At 39.8% G+C, this 19,260-nt stretch overlaps 1 protein-coding gene and 1 pseudogene across 6 annotated transcripts in view; one reads left to right on the top strand and one right to left on the bottom strand.

Moving 5' to 3' along the window:
- The window catches only part of LOC105493844 (anoctamin 4), a 380,690-nt gene that overhangs the window by 140,347 nt on the left and 221,083 nt on the right, over positions 1-19,260 (top strand). The gene's annotated exons all lie outside the window — the stretch shown is intronic.
- Positions 5,764-7,255, bottom strand: LOC105493842 (heterogeneous nuclear ribonucleoprotein A1-like; annotated as a pseudogene).

The following is a 19,260-nucleotide window of genomic DNA, read 5'->3' as shown; positions in this document are numbered from 1 at the left end:
CTCTGGCCATGTCAAGTTAGAAATACCTCTTAGACATCCTAGTGGAGATGCCAAGGAGTCAGTTGAATAAACAAATCTTAATTTTTAAACAAAGTACAACCAGAGCCAGCTTCATGGGTGGGCAATCCATGCAGTCCCACAGGGCTCTCATACATGGAAAGGTCCCACACTTGATGTAATGGTTTACTGTTGCAGTCTTGAATTCTTAATACATTATTTAGTAAGTGCTCCATATTTTTATTTTTCGCTGGGCCCTACAAATTATGTAGCTTGTCCTGGAAGGAATTCTTTTTGAGGCAGTGGAAATTTGTAAAAGTGTGGGGTTCTGAAGGCAAGGAAAAGAAAGCCTTTTGAGAAGAAAGAGGTTGTGAGAGATCAAGGAACGTGAACACACACACACACACACACACACACACACACACACACACAAACAAAAAAAAACCATGGGAATTATCAAGATGGAATTTCTAGTGACATCGACAAGGGCCATGTCCAAGGGTGGAATGGGGAGGATAAAAAGCCTGTTGGAATGAACTGAAAAGAGGAGAGCTGCCTTTGCTCACAGTTTCCCCCTGCAGGGAGAAAGGAAATGGGATGATAGCTGGAAGGCTGTGCTAAGTCAAAACATGTTTTTGAAAAATGAGAGAAATTAAAAAATGTTTGTCTGCTGACGTGAGGGATTCAGGAGAGAGGGAGAAACTGATGATGCAGTGGAGAAACGGAAGAATTATAGGGAAAGTACATAAGTCAAGGACATGGAGGACAGGTGGAGGAGTTGGCTGTAAGAATAGACATGTGATTCCATTTCAGAAGCAGAGAAGGCAGATTTCTCAAGACCATGTATTGAAGAGGCTATCCTTTCTCTACATATGTTCTTGGAACCTTTGTTGAAAATCACTCGACCATAAATGCAAGGGTTTATCACTGGATTTTCTGTTCTCTTCCATTGTTTGATGTGCCTGTTTTTATGCAGTACCATACTATTTTGATTACTTTAGCTTTGTAATGTATTTTGAAATCAAATAATGTGATGCCTTTAGCATTGTTCTTTTTGCACAAGATTGCCTTCATTGTTCGGGGTCTAAAAAAGAAAGAAATTTTGTCATTTGTGACAAAATCGATGAACCTGGAGGACATTATGCTAAATGAAATGAGCCAGGTACTGAAAGACAAATACTGCATAATCTCACTTATATGTCGACTATTAAAAAATAAAACTCATAGAAGCAGAGAGCAGAATGATGATTGCAAGGGGCTGAGGGTAGGGGACAGATAAAGGAGAGCTGTTGTTCAATGGGCACAAAGTTTTGGTGAGACAGGAAGGCTAAGTTCTGGAGAGCTATTGTACAGCATGATGACTATAGTTAATAATAATATATGGTATATTTGAAAATTGCCAAGAGATTAGATTTTAAATGTTCTAATCACAAAAAAAGATGTGTGTGAGGTACCAGATATACTAGTTTGATTTAATCATTCTACCATATATGATATATATATCAAATCATCACATTTTATAGCATAAATATATATAATTTTTATTTTCCAAATATACCTTAATGTTTAAGAAACAGAGAAGGCAGAGTCTATGGGTTCCAGAAGGTTGGCAATTTGGAGTTGGTTCTAGACCATGTGCTTTTTTTTTTCTTAATGGAATATGAGGTGAGGTCAGCAGCTGAGGTGGTGGGAGGAATCATGAGTTTGGCAAGAGTAACTTCAGAGAACTGAAAGGTTAATTTACTAGAAAATGGTCAGATTGCTGGGCAATCCTATGCTGAGTTCCAAACATCCATTTGCAGTCAACATCGTCGAGCGATGTTTTTTTCTCCAGCATCTTTCAACTTCTCAGGTGCAAGTACAGAGTAGAGGGATAGTTGAGTTTAGACATGATTGGTTCTGTTATGGCTATTTTACAGATGAAGGGACTAGGGTTCAGAGAAGTAAGTAACTTGCTAGTAATTGACAGAGTTTGCACATAAATCTTCTCTGACCCTCAACTCCAAGCTCTTGAGCACTATGTCATACTTCAGAGCTGTTCTTAAGATCATGGACTAATAAGTGTAGATTCTGCAAACTTCTATCCCTTCCCCTAGTGGCGAGCAGGTGAATAAGTAATACTGTAATTTGCATCTCAACTCCCCCCGCCCCCCCGCCCACTGGCATTATCCAAAAAGGGAATCTCAGCTAGTTACCAAATCCCAGCCTTGGGAATCACAAAGCAATATTGTTCATTGAAGATATGCTCATGGGATAGAAAAAGTATCACTGAGTTTGATCACCATCTCTCCTGCCTGCTGGCCATGTGACTTGCAGCATGGTTGTAAGAATCTGTTCAGCATTAACTGAGCACCTATGGTATGCCAAGCAGTACGGAAGATGCTGAGGAGATATTGATGAAACTGAATTTTGTCCTCCTAAGAATTATAGTCCAGGGAATTCAGTGAGATAATATATGCACAATGTTGTGTCCAACACAGGGTGGGCACTTAATAGGTGTTAATTCTCTTTGCCTTCTTTATCCATTTGTCCTCAAGTACCTGGTGACACCTCTTGGTGAAAATATCAACACTCACTGAGATACTAAATGAGGGTCCCACTTGTATGTAAATATCCAATGATGTTAATATTTAAAAATTAGTTCCCATCCACTGAATCAGAATCTCAGCAACTTTGAGTGAAGGCAGGACCCTTACTGAGTTGAGTCTTCCTCTACTCATAAAAATATACCATATATAACTTTTTTCCTGAAGCTATTGGAATGAATACAAGTTAGCATGATTGTCCACTGGCAATACTAGAATAATCTCCCTAGGGCATGCTGTTTTCTGGCTGGAAGTTATTTTATTCTGTTGAAATGTAATTTTTTTAAATGAAAGGGGCATTTGCTTTTCCTATATTATTTGCTTTCAAAAAGCAATGAGAATTCTTTAAACATGGCAAATTAACCACTGGTGAATCTTAAATTTTACCTTCTCAATGATGCATGTTTTGATTCACTAGTCAATATTTATTTCTAAGCCTTCAGATCTCAAAAAGGTCTACATGGTACCTGAGTTAGTGCATCTCAAGTAACCAACCCCTGGGAAGGTGTTTTATTTCTGTAATGCAAATGAGGCTGGATTTTGTGCTCCTGGAGGGGAGATGTTTGTCTTTTATCTCTATATTGGGGTACCTATTACAGGAAAGAGTATTAAATGAATAAAGGAATGGACCCACAGTGGGGAAAAGGAGCTTGCTTGATATCAATGTTTTTGAATTTATTACCAGGAATCTCACTTTCTAAAATTGCTAGCACTGTTAAAGTTTCTGACAGTGAAGCAAGCCATTGGAACACATTTGTGATGTGAATATTAGGTGTATTATTATGCACTCAATTTAACTTTTTTATTTTATATAATTTCTCTCCAAGTCGAGATCATGTTCTAGGTAAATGAACAAGAAATTAAGCAGTGTGGAGACGTATAGGTTAGACTCAACTTCCGCTAATGGAGAAGAATGACTTTGAATAACTATTGGCTCCAGTTTCATTTGAGGATCAGGGATTGGATTAGAATTTGTAAATCTAATTGTTGTCTCTCTGTAAAATTGGGAGACCCTCAGGGTTGAGAGCAGATTTTCCTCTTTTGCATCTATTTCAGCACCTAGCCCATTGCATTGTAAATGCTTAATAAATACTAGATGAATTAAAAGTTAAGTATTCTATGTATTCTTTAGAGAAAGATACACGGACATTTTTGCCAACAGCAAAAATGAAGGCAGTAACCATTTCTGGTTTATCTTGTATTCCTAGCATCAGGCAAAATGGTAGGGACATGGTAGGCATCCAACAACTGTTAATTGGCTCCTCCAATCCCCCTTTTTTGTCATCCTTCCACGGAAATTTATTGAATGCCTTCTAAGTATCAGACAAGTGGTTTATATTAATGAAAGAACACAGTCCAGAGGAGCAGTTTTATTTGTATAGGCAATTACAAAGTAATGGGACACAGGTTATAATAGAAGAATGTAAAATTTCACTGAAGTTCTCAGGGAGGAGAACCTCATCTGCTGGGGAGGTGGGGAAGGCACTCCAGGATGATGAGGGTTGAGCTATTGAAGGAGGAATGGAATTTGTCAAAGCCTGTCTAATACCAGGCTTTGAGGGTATTAGAACACACTCCAGTTAGAGAGGATGGCACACACATGTTCTTGGAGCTGTGTTACAGCACAGTACACATTGTAGGGGTAGTTTAGCATGGCTATAGGAAGATGTGGGTAACATAGGGGAAGGAGGTACAGACAGAATTGAGAAACAGGGATTATTCTGGGAGGTTATTAGAGGTCAGAGTTTGAAGAACATCTCAAAACAGGAAATACTGACTGGTATCTGAGCTTTTCCGGAAGGCTGAAGTTAAATTCTACAGGTCATGTCTCAGTAATAGCAGTGATAGTAATAGCAATGGCTAATATTTATTGAGTGTTTGTTAGAGACATGTGCCTTTCTAAGCATGTGATTCATTTAATCTTCATAATAACTTATAAAGTAGATATTGTCTTTATCCTCATTTGACAGATGAGGAAATTGAAGCATAGAGGTGCCTCATTCAAGGTCGCAGAGCAAGTCCAGACTTTAACTCAGAGGGTCTGGCTCCAGAATCTGTTCTTAATCACTATATTATATTACAATGCAGAGAATATAGTGTTGCAATGCTGCAAAGTTAATTTATAAAATAATAAAATCACAAGCATTAGAACTTTATTCTCACTTTAAATCTAAACAGCAGCATGAATCACTGCTTCTGCCTTTCATATGTTTTTTGATGGCTTGATCATGTGTCTTCCTGATGATTTGATTACGTGAGGAGGGCAAGTTAAGGTCACTGCCACTAGGTCCTCACTGTTGTTGCCCATATGCAAGACTTCAGTAAAAGATGTCTATATGGCGAATGTAACTTTTAGCCAGGTCTTTGCACTACGAGGGTATTTAGTCTGTCTGATCTTTGAAGATATTTATGCATGGACCATTGGTTCTAAAATCCCCCTCTTTATAATCCCCACAACAATGCATGTTTTTGTCTAGTGTACTCTTAGAAGGGGCCAGATTTTGTGAACATAGATGCCTGTCCTTCAGAGTTTGTTTATAGAATATGCTCCAAGCATTTGCTTCTCAAATTCTCCACTATTTGATAACAAATAAACCATAATGTAACAGGATTTTCATTTAAGTTTTTCCATTAAGCCTTAGCCATGGATTGTGATGGTATCTGGTTGAGGCTAGATCTGAGTTTAGTTTTTACTCTGCTGCTGAAATTGTTGTGTGATCTTGAGCCAATCATTGTACTGTTCTCAACCTCAGTTTCCTCATCTGGAAAATGAGGGTGTTGGAGTAGATGATCAGTGAGCTTTCTCCTAACTCTTAACATTCTCTACTTGTAGAGTTTTTATAATCAAACACAATTGTGTAAAAGAGAGAAAAGCAGTTGTCATGGAAACTGTTATTTAATACATAACACTGGTTTTTTTTTTCAAGAGAATTAAATCGTTTATTGATTACACATGATAATGGATGATACACAAGCTTCATTCCCATCTATAATTTTATCTGGTACCATTATTCAATTTAGATATATTGCATAGGATGTGCCAACAATCACTTTTATAACCAATAATTCCATGATTTTGCTTGGGTAATCCCTTTTAACAGTGAACTTCAGGTCACAACAGTAACTATCAGTTCAACTACACCAAGGTTTCCGAAGACAATGGCTTCTCCACCCAAGCAGGTTGTATATAAATTCCAAATAGAACCTGGCATCCCCCTGAAGGAATTCTAACTTCACACTGTTGGGGAAGTTTACCAAGATGGCTTCAGAGTAGACTAACTTTACACAGCACCTTAAAAAAAAGACATTTATTCAGCATCACGATCAGACTATTACATTTAGCAATCAACAGCATGGGTGCAAAAAAAAAAAAAAATCTACATTAAAACCCTTTGTTGGAATGCTTTACACTTTCCACAGAACAGAAACTAAAATAACCTGTTATACAATTAGTCACAAATACAGTCCTCGAGTTTTTTGCCCATACACATGAGTATTTGTCTAAAACATGTCTTCTTTGTGGCAGCTAGGCCCTGCCACCACTGTGCTTGGCTGAGTTCACAAATCTGTTGTAACCTGTAGCTTCCCTGTCACTTCTCTGGCTCTCCTCCCCTGCTAAGCTTTGTTTCCTAATTAAAATCTTCTGCCACTGCCATAGCTACTGCTGCTGCTGGAACCACCATAGCCACCTTGGTTTCGTGGTTTTGCAAAGTATTGGCCTCCACCGCCATAGGAGCCAGAGCTTCTGCCTCCAAAATTTCCTCCTTCATGGGTCCAAAATTTGAAGACTGATTGTTGTAATTGCCAAAATCATTGTAGCTTCCACCACCTCCAAAATTGCTTCCATCATTACCAAATCCATTATAGCCATCCCCACTGCCACCACAACCACCACCACCACGGCTGCCACCAAAGCCACCACGACCACTGAAGTTTCCTCCACGACCGAAGTTGTCATTCCCACCGAAACCACCTCCACGACCACCACCAAAGTTTCCAGAACCACTTCGACCTCTTTGGCTGGATGAAGCACTAGCCATCTCTTGCTTTGACAGGGCTTTCCTACCTTCACAGTTGTGGCCATTCACAGTATGGTATTTCTGAATGACAATCTTATCCACGGAGTCATGGTCGTCAAAGGTTACAAAGGCAAAGCCCCTTTTCTTGCCACTGCCTCGGTCAGTCATGATTTCAATCACTTCAATTTTCCCATACTGTTCAAAATAATCTCTTAGGTGATGTTCTTCGGTGTCTTCTTTAATGCCACCAACAAATATCTTTTTCACAGTTAAGTGGGCACCTGGTCTTTGAGAATCTTCTCTTGAGACAGCTGTCTTTGGTTCCACAACTCTTCTGTCCACCTTGTGTGGCCTTGCATTCATAGCTGCATCCACCTCCTCCACAGTGGCATATGTGACAAACCCAAAGCCCCTGGAACGCTTGGTGTTTGGATCTCTCATTACCACACAGTCCGTGAGCGTTCCCCATTGCTCAAAATGGCTCCTCAGGCTCTCATCGGTTGTTTCAAAGCTCAACCCTCCAATGAAGAGCTTCCTCAGCTGTTCGGGCTCTTTAGGAGACTCTGACTTAGACATGACGGCAGGGAGAAGAGAGACTTTAACGATGCTTCTTCGGCGGCGTCCACGGTCAGAAAGGAGCAAGCTGACGAACGTATCTCAACACTATTTCTTAATCAGCCTGTTTTCCTTGAAGAAATTTGCTTCTCTTATGATGCAGGCCCAAAGGTCTCCTAATCTTGCCTTTAGAAAAGCTCAGATCTCAGTTCCATCACTTAAGAATTCAATGCATGGAACCAGTTACTTAACTCCCCTGTGCCTAAATTGCTTTATTCTTAAAGTGGTGTTGATAGGCATACTGACCTCATAATGTGGAGCATCAGGCCTGATGCACAATAATGAAAATGTTAATGATAATAATACCAATACTGATAATATTTAAAATATCTAATGTTTATTGAGTTAGTTACTGATACTGTGTGCTAGGCATTACTAAATGTATTAACTCATAGAATCTTAAAACCAACCCTGTGGGGTAAATGTTACTATTAATCCCATAATTAGATCAAGTTACTTACTTGTCCCAAGTCACACAACTTGAACGGGGTGGAACCAGAATACTTGTCGAGCTACATAGGCCAATTTCAGAGCCTACACTCTGAACCATTAACGTTTCTCAATAACAACACTGTTAATATATAATTGTGAATAACCAGCATCTTTTATGGTCTTTGCTATAGGCCCAAATCTGTTCTATCCTATGAGGTAGGTGATATCATCATCTCTATTTTGTAGATAAGAAAACTGAGACCTCTAGAGGTTAATTAAAAACACATAGTTGGTAGTATTGGAAGCAGGACTTGAACTCTTGCAGTCTGGCTCCTAAGTCCATGTTTTTAACCACGATATCTCAGTATGAGCTATTATTACCCTATATCCAGTTCAGTTTTGTCTCCATGAATGATGTAAGATGATTATAGCTCCACCCACTAGATGATGTGAGCCTTTGGCAATCTTCTGGAACTCTGTTTTTTGTTTTGTTTTGTTTTGTTTCTGTTTTTGAATCGGAGTCTCTCTCTGTCCCCCAGGCTAGAGTGCAGTGGCATGATCTTGGCTGTCTGCAACCTCTGCCTCCTGGGTTCAAGCAGTTCTCCCTTACTCAGCCTCCTGAGTAGCTGGGATTACAGGCGCCCACCACCACACCTGGCTAATTTTTGTATTTTTTAGTAGAGACGAGGTTTCTCCATGTTGACCAGGCTGGTCTTGAACTCCTGACCTCAGGTGATCTGTCCGTCTTGGCCTTCCAAATTGCTGGGATTACAGGTGTGAGCCACCGCACCCGGCTGGAGCTCTGTTTATGCTCTTTGTTGATCCCTGTTGTGTGCCTAACCGCCACATTCATTTATGGAAAAGCCAAGCTGCTACACAAGTATTTTGCCATGTCTTGCAAAATAAAGCAAGAGGAGATAAGTACAAAAGTCTTTGAATTTCAGGCTAGTAAGGTCTAAAATTTCACACAACAAATACAGTCTGTAAAACATTTGAGAGAGAGTTTACTTTAGTAGCTCCAATATCTGAGCAATGTTTTCCAAATACCTTAGCACCTACTGATCTAAGAGTGAGGTAGGAGAACTTCTGTAAACATCAGTTAATATTTTCAGCCTTAAGGGCCATAAGGTCTCTGTCATGACTATTTAACTCTGTTATGGTGCAAAAGCAGCCATAGATGATAGTAAACCAATGTATCTGTGTTTCAATAAAACTTTATTTACAAAAACAGATGGTGGCCCAGATGGCCCAGGAGCCATTGCTTACTGACCTCTAGTCTGAGAGACAGATAGCCTACTGATAAAGTATTTAATACCCATGAATTTTGGGATCAGTGGCCTCTTGTAGGTAAATTAAAATAATAGTAATGTCATGTTTATTTTCTCCTTCCCTCCTCATTTTTAATGAGACCTGATCTTGCTGTTCCACATTTACTAAATTAGGTACTGGCAAAATGTGATAGTGTAGGCTTACACTATTCACATTGCTATCTGCTGCTTGACTCAATATATTGAAATTTGACTTTAAGGACAGACTTTCAGCAGTAGGAAGCAATGGTGACAAAACAACTTTTAAAAAAGATCATATGGAATGACAATGTGGATATGTGCCTTGTTTTGAGCTATCTCAAATCCTTTTGCTAAATAAGTACAGGGTAAATTATTTTAAATAGGGAAAATGGAACACAATTTTTAAATATTTTAAGGCATTTCAAATGGCCCTTAAAATACAACAGTTGTCCTCTAGAGGGATTTTCATTTATTATTAACCGTATCAGAAATGTAATTAAGTCAGTGCTGAAATTAGTCAAGATAAACTTTATAACTCAAATCACGTAAATAACGTATATGGGTTCTATGAATTAATCATTGTAAATTTGATTAAAAAGTTACATTTCAAAGTTCATGCAATTTAATGTCATGTTGTTTCTGTTTTTCAAACATTTGTTAAACCAGCTGTTTATAGAGGCACATTGTATGGCTAAAGATCTAATTGCACCATTATTAGCATAGAACTGTAGTCAGTAAATAATTAGTGGCTTGCATTCTGGAGTTTTGATAAATTTTTAGACTTCTCTAAATTAACATTTGTCTTATGGTCAGTTAAGGAAATTAAATATCGATTAAGGAAATTGAGACAGGGCCAGCTTCACAGTCTCCCTCCTCCACAGGGCCCCCTATGACCACTGCCTTGGAGGCTGTGCTGACTCTGGGGAAGGCCTATCAGTAGCTGTGACCTGGGTTAAGCTGAGGGACCAGGGGCATTTTTGAGAATATTGATTAGATTAAGTAGACATGGGGACCTGTATTCGTTTTTTATTGCCTCTGTAACAAATGACCAAACAGTGCCTTAAAATGTCACCAATTTATCTTATATTTCTGTAAGTTAGGTGACTGGTGCAGGTCTCACTGGGCCAAAATCAAGGTGCTAGCTGGGCTGTGTTCCTTCTGTCTTTCTGGAGACTCTGGAGGAGAATCTGTTTTATGGCCTTTGTTTTTTGGGATGGAATCTCTCTCTGTTGCCCAGGCTGGAGTGCAGTGGCGCGATCTCGGCTCACTGTAATCTCTGCCTCCCGTGTTCAAGCGATTCTCCCACCTCAGCCTCCCGAGTAGCTGGGATTACAGGCACACGCAACTATGTCCAGCTAATTTTAGTATTTTTAGTAGGGATGGGGTTTCACCATGTTGGCCAGGCTGGTCTTGAACTCCTGACCTCAGGTGATCTGCCCGCCTTGACCTCCCAAAGTACTGGGATTACAGGCGTGAGCCCCCACGCCCAGCCTCAGTACCTTTTCTAGCTTCTAGAGCTGCCACATCCCTAGACTCATGGTCCGTCTTTCATGTTTGAAGCCAGCAACGTAACGTCTCTCTGATCCAAGCCACCAAAGGTTCTCTGCTTTTGAGATCTCATGTGATTAGATTGCCCCCCTTCCTTTTGGATATCCCAGGATATCCAAATGGATATCTCCATTTCAAAGTCCTTAATCAAATCTGCAAAGTCCCTGTTAGTCCCATGTAAGGTGACATATTCACAGGTTCCAGAGATGAAGAGTTGGACATTTTAGCAGAGCCTGTCTACCACACAACCAAAATTCAGTGTATTGGATTCACTGTCGGCACTTCCTCTGTTTACCAGCCCATCTTTTTATTTTTCAGCTTCTTGTGTCCTGACACCCATTTCTGTCTCAGTCCACTTTAAACCTTGTTCTTCTCAGTTCTCAATTTCTCTGACCTTCCTTTAGCACACAGTCCAGTGGACTGCCTTCTCCTGCTGAGAGCAGTATTGCTGGCCAGGCTGCCTGGGTTCAAAGCTAGGCTGTGCCTCATAAATGTGACCTTTGGTAAGTTATTCACTATCTCTGTAACTCAATTTTCTCATCTGTAAAAGGAGGATAAAGAATGTGCCTGGACTACATATGATTGATATAGTGATTCCATGAATTAATATATTCATCACTCTTAGAACAGTGCCTGAGACATAGTAAACCATCAGTACATGCTAACCATTGTTGCTGTGAATTTGGTTACTCTCCTTTTGGTTGCTGGTAGAAATTCTCTCAAGATTTTATCTGTGATTTCTTGTCTCTTCTTCAGAAGTTACACCATCTCTCAAAGCTTTAGCATTCATCCGTAGGCGAAGAACTCCAGCTGGACGCATTTCCAAGCTCTATACCTTTATTTCTGGCAATACTAGGTGAATATTTTTGTTTGGATGTCCCAGGGGAGCCACAAAGCTGAACTTAACATCTTGCCTACCGAAATATTGCATCCGTGTTCTTATTTCTATTACTGTCTTTAGATCCAAAGTCAATTTTTATTCTTTCCCTCTCATTTACTACCAAACATCAAAAAAGTTATCAAATACTAAAGAATCTACTTTCAAACTATCTTTTAATCTATTTGCGTCCCCACTTCCACTGCTCTGATCCAGGTTTCTATGGCCGTTACCCTGATTTGTTGCCCCAGTTGAAGTAGAACAGTATTCTTAAACCTTTGCTCTGATTATGCAACCCCCACCACTGGACCCGCCCCTCCCTTCCACCTTGCTCCCACATCTTAAGTGATTCTCCACTGTCTTAGCCTGGAGACTACATCCAGGGTAGCATATAAGTGAGTTTTCTTCAGGAATTCCCTAAAAATTTAAAAATTTCATACAAAAGTATGTTGTCAAGATCGTTGCTTTCAGTCTTAACAGCCAGTTACTGCTCATGCATCTTAAACATGCTTGAAACAGGACATCTTTTCCTTTCGTGAATGAGCTTTGTTCTTTCATACCTGAACCTTCACCACGGGGGCATGCTCTTCTCCTCCATCTCTGCCTATGAGAAATTTACCCAGCAATGAGGCTTAGTGACAGTACCCACCCCTCTCTTTGTAAAGCCTTCCCTGGTAGCCTTTCCCCGAACCCTGTAAGTCAGAGGTCAGCAAACTACAACCCACAGGCCAAATCCAGCCCATTGCTTAGTTTTATAAGTTTTATTAGAACTCAATCACACTCGTTCATTTATGTATTGTCTATAGCTGCTTTTGGGTCTGCAATAGCAGAGTTGAGTAGCTGCAACAGAGACCATATGGCCCACAAAGCCCAAAATAAATTATGCTCTGGCTCTTTGCAGAAAAAAATGTGCTGACCCCTTTCCCCTCTCGGAGATTACATAGTCTACCTTGTGCATCTTTGACATCTCCTTCTGTGGGACTCACTTCTGCACAACTTTTTTCTTGGCAAGAACGACCTCTTCTTGTAGACATAGATTCTGCCTTTATCATCCTCGTTTCTGTCCTTGGGCCTAGCAGGGGTAGGTCTCCATAGTTGTTGGGAGCAATAGATTACTCTGTAAAAATTTTTGTTTAAACTACATTTTGCTCACTTGGCTAAGTGACCAAAATCTTATATAAAGCAATGTTCCCTTTAGGGGGTTAGTGCTTATCATTTATGTTTCTGGTAGTAAACCATTTCATGTTTCACTTCGAGAAGCACTTTTTTGACTGCCAAGATAAGCTGCAAAATTGAGCCCAAGGATCTTAAGAAATAATATTCCTAAGCCATTTAGGCAGCTCACTTGGTGATCTCATTTAATAAGTGGTTCACTGAAATATAGGATTGCAGAGTATACTTTTTCATGATGCATGGGTTTCGCCATGTGAAGTAGATACCTAGTTCCTACTCAGCTATTTTTGTTGACTACCTAGGGTGTGATAATATTTGACCATGCTACTCTCTTATGAAAAATGCCAAATAGTTAAATTTGTTTTGGGAAAACCAGAGATGCCTCTCTTGCTCCTAAAGGAGAAACCAAATGACCTTGGGTTTCTTTCTTTTTTGTCTCTCTCTCTAAAACCCAGGAAGTATTGATGTCATGTCCTCCTGTGAAGTGCATTAGCTGTCCTTGCCTTTGCTGCTTTAGTACTGGGAAATGTCTCTGTCAGACAGTGAGCTCATGAGTGCAAGGACTCTGTTTTTTAATTTCTGAATCCTCAGTGTTTGGCACAGAGAAAGCTCTTGACAAATATTTATTAAATGAATAAATCAATAAATAATTGAAGATCTCAGAAAGAACCTTTTTCCCAAGGTATTACTTTTAAACCATAAACTTACAATTGCCTACTTCTATCTAGTTCGCATCCTTAAATATCTCTTGCGAGAATTTCCTGTTGTGATGATATAGAGTTTGTCTAGCTGTGGGAGGTCAAGGGTGGGCTACATTGTGCCTAAGTCCACAGAACGCAAGGAAAACCCTTAAACTTTTGTGAGGTGACAGGAAATCAATATCTGCTCCCTAAGTATTTCCCTGAGTGAGAATGTAAAGGTTTAAGATAAATTTTTTTTTTTTTTTTTTTTTTTTTTTTTTTTTTTTTTTTGAGACGGAGTCTCGCTCTGTCACCCAGGCTGGAGTACAGTGGCCGGATCTCAGCTCACTGCAAGCTCCGTCTCCCAGGTTTATGCCATTCTCCTGCCTCAGCCTCCCGAGTAGCTGGGACTACAGGCGCCCGCCACCTCGCCCGGCTAGTTTTTTGTATTTTTTTAGTAGAGACGGGGTTTCACCGTGTTAGCCAGGATGGTCTCGATCTCCTGACCTCATGATCCACCCGTCTCGGCCTCCCAAAGTGCTGGGATTACAGGCTTGAGCCACCGCGCCTGGCCGGTTTAAGATAAATTTTAAGTATCACAGGGTGAGACAAAGTGAGAAATTCAGGATTTAGATTGGCATTCAGAGCAGGGAGGGAGAAAAAGATGACCCAAATTGACACCAAATGAGAAAATCTTGGGAAATAAAGGTAAATGGTAGCAAATGTGATGTATTTGAGAACCTTACAAGGAAGTTTTCAGTATGTTCCAGTTGATTTATAGGATGTAGAACCATTAAGTGTTAAAATGGAAAGGGGTGGATTTCCAAGACTCTCGCAGTGAGGGTTCAGTTAGGAATCAGAATTCCAACAAACAAACAGATTTTAATAAAGAAACTTCTTATGTTACAAAGGAATGGCTGGGTTATGGAAATTAACAAGAGATGGTGAAGCACCCAGGGTCTAGCAAGGGTGAGGAGCCTTTATAAAACATGCCTCAAGAGGCAAGGGCAATATTGGAGCCACTCAAGAGCAGGAGCCATGGGAAAGGGGCTACCCAATAGGGGTAGACCTTGCAGAGGGCTTTCCAAATGGCTAGGGTCCTCACAAGTATTAACACAGGAAGGGAGCAGGGAAGAAGTAACTCAGCCTCTCTTTCCTCCCAACCGTTAGCTCCTTCTTGTGCCTCCATTGGCTGAGGCCAACTGGAGGCCTGTGAGGGAGCCCAGGTGATGAAGGAGTCACCTTCACAGAACACAAAACAGGTGGATAATGGATTTGAAGCAGGTGTAGGCCCACAAAACATCACCAGCACAGGGACCATCTCCAGCCTTTCAGTTTACAAATAAGGAAAATGAGGCCCAGGCTGGGGGAAATGCATACCTTGGAAATTCATCCCTTTCAGCCTTAACACTTAATGTTCTGTATCCTCATAAATCAGTGCTCACATGACAAAGACAATCAATAAGGACTGACTGAATAAGTAAATGGAAGAATACATGAATTTGAAGAATAAATGAATTTTTCATATCATAAAATCCAGTTTTCACCAACATGTTTGCTAGATAGCATTCTGACATATCAGTGGACCATAATATATTTAACTATTGCCCTATTAACAGTTATTTTTCTAGTTTCTAATATTGCTATAATCATAATAATTATTATAGTTATGTCCATATTAATTATAATTATGATACTGAGTACTATTTATTGAGTATGTCAGGCACCATGCTGCGTGAACACATACTTTTTTAGCCTTTATTATGAATATTTGAAATATGAATTTAAACTCCCATTTTGTAAAAGAAGAAATTGAAGCTCACATAGTAACTCAATCATAACTCATCAGAAGTTCCACAGCTACTACAAGATAGACCCAGAATATGCACCAATATCCATTCAACACAAAAGTCAATCTCTCTATTGCTCCCCTATGTTATAAAAACGTTTGAGTGGAACATTTTCTTTTCTTTTTTTTTTTTTTTTGAGACGGAGTCTCGCTCTGTCGCCCAGGCTGGAGTGCAGTGGCCAGATCTCAGCTCACTGCAAGCTCCGCCTCCCAGGTTTTTACACCATTCTCCTGCCTCAGCCTCCCGAGTAGCTGGGACTACAGGCGCCCGCCACCTCGCCCGGCTAGTTTTTTTTTTTTTTTTTTTTTTTTGTATTTTTTAGTAGAGACGGGGTTTCACCGTGTTAGCCAGGATGGTCTCGATCTCCTGTAACTCTTAGTATGTCTTATTTTCTTGAGATAAATTCCTAGAAGTGGAATTATTGGGTCCAAAGATATGATGCTATTTTTAAGTAGTAAGAAATAACATTTAGTTGCAATTTGAAATATATTAAGTATTTGTGAGAGAAACCTTCTTATATAGGTATGAAAGTTTTAGTTTTGTCTAATGATCTGATTGCGAGTGGTAAGATAGCCATGTCTGAGAGCCCCTGTTTTCTTACGTTTTTACCAGCAGTGAATAGTGTCTTTTTTTTAATAGCCTTTATTTTTTAGAGCAGTTTTAGGTTCACAGCAAAATTGGCTGCAAAATACAGACATTTCTTATGTATCTCCTGCCCCTAAACGTGCATAGCCTCCTCCATTATCACCTTCCAACACCAGAGTGGTACAATTATTATAATTGATGAACCTACATTGACACATCATCACCCAGAGTGCATAGTGTGTATTAGCGTTCACTCTTGGTGTTCTACATTCTGTAGGTTTTGACAAATTTATCACAATGTGTGTGCACCATTATAGCATTAAACAGAGTAGTTTTATTGCCCCGAAAATCCCTTGTGCTCTGCCTGTTTCTCCCTCCTTTCTTCTTTCCTCATGGCAACTGCTGATCTTTTTACTGTCCCCATAGTTTTGCCTTTTCTAGAATGCCATATAGTTGGAATTATGTACTATGTAGCCTTTTCAGACTGGCTTCTTTCACTTAGTAATTGTTCTCGAACATTTAAGGTAAGTGAATGGACACTTAAGGTTCCCACATGTCTTTTTATGGCTTGACAGTTCGTTTTGTTTTAATGCTGCTAATATTGCATTGTCTGAATGTACCACAGTTTATTTGTCAGTTTCCCTACTGAAGGACATCTTGGTTGTTTCCAAGTTTTGGCAATTATGAATAAAACTGCTGTAAACATTCATGCGCAGGTTTCTGTGGGAACATAAGTTTTCATCTCACTTGGGTAAATACCAAGAAGCATGACTGCTGGATTGTATGGCGAGAGTATGTTGAGTTTTGTAGGAAACTGCCAAGCTGTCTTCCAAAAAGTGGCTGTACCATTTTGTATTTCCACCAGCAGTGAATGAAGGTTCCTGTCGCACTGTGTTCTTCCCAGCATTTGATGTTGTCAGTGTTTTTGATTTTCACTATTCTAATAGGTGTGCAGTGGTATCTCACTGTTGTTTTAATTTGCAATTAATTACCCAATGACATCTACATTATTTTTTAAGATTTATTTTTATTTTAATATTTTATTTATGTACTTATTTTCAATTAACAAATAAAAATTGTGTATCTTTATCACATATAATAAAGTTTTGAAATGTGTATGCATTGTGGAATAGCTAAATCAAGCCAATTAATACATATGTTATATCACATACTTATCAATTTTTATGGTGAGAACACTTAAAATTACTCTGTTTGTGATTTTTAAGAATACAATACATTGTTATTAAGTATACCCACTATTTTGTATAATAGATACCCAGAACTTATTTCTCCTGTCTAAATGAAATTCTGTATCCTTTGACCAATGTCTCCACAACCGAGCTCCACCCCCCAGCTTTTGGTAACCACCATTCTACTCTCTGTTACTTACAAGTTCAAAATTCCACAAATAACTGAGATCATGGGGAGTTTGTCTTCCTGTGCCTGGCTTATTTTATTTAACATAATGTCCTCCAGGTTCATCCATATTGTTGCAAATGACAGGATTTTCCTTGTTTTTCTTTCTTTCTTTTTCTTTTTTTTTTTTTTTTTTTTTGAGATGGAGTCTTGCTCTGTCGCCCAGGCTGGAATGCAGTGGCGCGATCTCGGCTCACTGCAAGCTCTGCTTCCCGGGTTCATGCCATTCTCCTGCCTCAGCCTCCCAAGTAGCTGGGACTACAGGCGCCCACCACCACGCCCGGCTAATTTTTTGTATTTTTAGTAGAGACGGGGTTTCACCGTGTTAGCCTGGATGGTCTCGATCTCCCGACCTCGTGATCTGCCCGCCTCAGCCTCCCAAAGTGCTAGGATTACAGGCATGAGCCACGGTGCCTGACCCCTTGTTTTTCTTTTTAAGGGTGAATAGAATGTCTTTGAATATATGCACCACACATTTTGTCAATTTTTCCATTGATAGATACTTAGATTCCACATTATGGCTGTATTTTGGCTATTGTGTCTAAAGTTACAGTGACCATTGGAGTACTGGTATCTCTTGGACATACTACTTTCATCTCCTTTGGCTATTTACTACATTTAAAGAGTTTTAAATCACTGTTTATGAATTTTTAAAAATCTCAGGTTATTTTCACTGTAGATGGGCTTGTGGGGGTGAGGAAAGGAGAGTGGGAAGGCTAAGCTATTCAAGGTTGTCTTCACTGACCACTTCCCCTTACTCACCCCCTCTTCTAAGGTCTCAGCTTATCTCCCAGGGACTGAACACTCTCCAGACAAAATCAGCATAACAGAAGTCTGACATTCGAGAATATTTGAGTTTAGTTACCTGTAGTCTTCCCTAGGTATCCTTAGAAAGATTAGTTCCTGGATAACCACCTCCCTCCCTTCCCCAGATACCAAAATGCTCAAGTCCCTTATATGAAATGGCAAAGTATTTACATATTACCTATGTGCATCCTTCCATAAACTTTAAATAATCTCTAGATTACTTATAATACCCAGTACAATGTAAATGCTATGTAAATAGTTGTTATACTATATTTTAAAATTTATTTTCCTTTATTGTTGTTCTAATTGTAGTTTTTTTTTTTCTGAATATTTTCTTTCCGAGGTTGGTTTAGTCCACAGACATGGGACCTGCTTATCTGTAGGTCCCATCTGGAGGGCCGACTGTACTTTGTTTGGTGCCTGCCCTGCCAGCTCCCTGCCATCCCTGGCACCCTCCGTTTCTTTCTGGAACTATTTACATTAGTGTCTACTGTGAGTTAGGCATTGTGATAGGCATGAAATAAGGCACAGTCCTGGCCCCACATTCATGGGACAGATATGCAGATAATTACAGTACAGGTGGGTAGGTCTTGGTGTAGGTATGTACCAGGTGCTAACAGAGTGCGGAGGAGGGACATGTGAACTGAGGGTTCTGGGGATGCTTGGTAGAGTTGGAGGTTGGGAATAATGGGATTTCTTCAGAAGGGTGATGAATGAGCTGATCTTAGAAGAATATATTAGATTAGGGCTATGAAAGAGAGCATTTCAGGCAAGAAGGAGGATTTTTTTTTTTTTTTTCATGAACTCACTACTTAGGACCAAACTGTAAGCACCAGCACTGTTTCATTTTCACCTTATGGAGACCATTATTGGAGCTGTGTTCATCAAGTCTTTTCTATGAACCAACAACGCCAAATCTCAGTGGTTCACACCTAGAAACCTTTGTCTTTTTGTTCAGGGTTTTTTTCAGGCAGCTGTTGTTTGCCTGATATTGCCTTGTTTGAGTGAGGCTTGGTCCAGGTTGCAGATCAGGTTTGGGTTTGCTCTTGTGTCTCCTTCTGAGACCCGTGGCTAGTTGGGACATGTGCTTTTTTGGATAATAGCAGAAGCAAGAGAGACCAAGCGTAAACCACATAAGCACATTTCTGCTTTCATCTGTTTGCTAACATCCCCTTGGCTAAAGCAAGTCATAATGGCCAAGTCCAAAACCAATAGAGCAGGGAATACACCTTCTCTCTTTATTGGGAAGTACTAACAAGTCACATGACAGAGAGAAGGTATGAATTACGAATCGGGGGCAATAATCTACTCTGCCACTGTGGTTTCCTGAAATGAAGTCCTAATAGAATTCGGTCGCAGGGGGAATAAAAGGGAGACTCTCACTCAG

Source organism: Macaca nemestrina, chromosome 10, assembly GCF_043159975.1.
Source record: "Macaca nemestrina isolate mMacNem1 chromosome 10, mMacNem.hap1, whole genome shotgun sequence".
Classification (NCBI taxonomy): domain Eukaryota; kingdom Metazoa; phylum Chordata; class Mammalia; order Primates; family Cercopithecidae; genus Macaca; species Macaca nemestrina.
This window is presented reverse-complemented; position numbering and strand designations above follow the sequence as displayed.